This window comes from Apteryx rowi, unplaced genomic scaffold, assembly GCF_003343035.1.
Source record: "Apteryx rowi isolate R43461 unplaced genomic scaffold, aptRow1 scaffold_226, whole genome shotgun sequence".
NCBI classification, from domain to species: Eukaryota; Metazoa; Chordata; class Aves; order Apterygiformes; family Apterygidae; genus Apteryx; species Apteryx rowi.
In genome coordinates this window covers 17,653-19,032 of record NW_020448597.1, presented here as the reverse complement: position 1 = coordinate 19,032, position 1,380 = coordinate 17,653, and positions in this window count along the sequence as shown.

The following is a 1,380-nucleotide window of genomic DNA, read 5'->3' as shown; positions in this document are numbered from 1 at the left end:
GTACATAAGTGACTGCAATTAAGAGTCAGAAATCTAGGTCTTCCTTTTGGCAGAGAAAAGCTAGCAGCAAATCATCCTAAACTTTCTCTATACAATGGCTACAGCAGGCAAAAGGGTTTACTGAACTGCTTTGGGAGGCACTTTTACCTCTTTCTTACAAATGATGAGCCTGCTGCTTCCAGGTTGAGTGATACAAACATTTCACAGTTATCGTTGATCTGCAGTGGAAGTTCCATAGGCTGCCATGAAACCGCAGCCCTGAACCCACATCTCTGGGAAATGCCAGTCAGCATTGTTTCGTCCTTTAAAAAACTGTTGAAGAACTGTGTTTCCACATAAACTGTTAAACAGCAGCAGACCTAAAGATGCTTCAAATCATAACAAGCCTAATGCTGAGACAATGTAACACTCAGAATGCCAAGAACAGGATATATCTTAAATCTAATTGTTTTTGCCATGTCTGCTTTGCTACTTCTCTTACATCTTTTTTTCTATTGAAATGCACAGCACTAGGGATATGGGGCTTAGAGGCTTGTCTGTTTGAGAAAAAGTGCCCATATTAAACTAACCCCCTGTGTAGACACTCTTATTTCAGTTTAAAAGTGCCTTTCATGGAATTAGCAAGTTGATTCCTTGCTGACATAAGCTTAATCAATACGAGGCACTTGGGCTGATATAAATTTATTCCCATGATGGGGTTGCACCAATTTCTCTAGATCTCTTTCAAAAACCATTTAGTTAAATCAGTTGTTTCTTCAAGCAGACAAGTCCACACTCATTGAAGATTTGCAGCACAACACTGTGGCCAACTAAAAAATGAGTAACTTTCATAATATGTAAATAACTCTTTGCCTTTGTACAGTGCCACCCACTAGAGCTCTTAAAGCTGCAAATATCAATAAACTTAGAGCAGCTTTGCATCTATGTTATTAATCCTGATTTTCTAAATGCAGGAATTTAGAGAGAAGTGAAGTGTGTTTCCAAGATCAAATAAATAAGCATGTTGAAAAGTTGGAGAGAAAACGTAGAGACACGGTTTCAGAAATAGGCTAATGACTTTGAATACCTCAGGTTCCAGCATCTTTCAGGGAACTTATACTTAAAAAATGCTGGTGCCTGCGCTTTCTGGTAATTGGCCCTTTAAAGTTGGCTTGCCAGAGTTGGACTGATATATCCCAGAATAACTAGTCTCTAATCTCTCATTTGAGTTTTGTAAATACAAGACTGAGTTTTTCTTTTGAAAGAAGATGTGCCCTTGTAATAAAATTACCACCTTAGTAAATACTTATTTCTAGTGGTATCCTCATTTAGCTATAAATATAGGTATTCTAATCTCAAGTTCTGCGGCAAAAAGAATATTCTACCACTTGTTATGGCTAT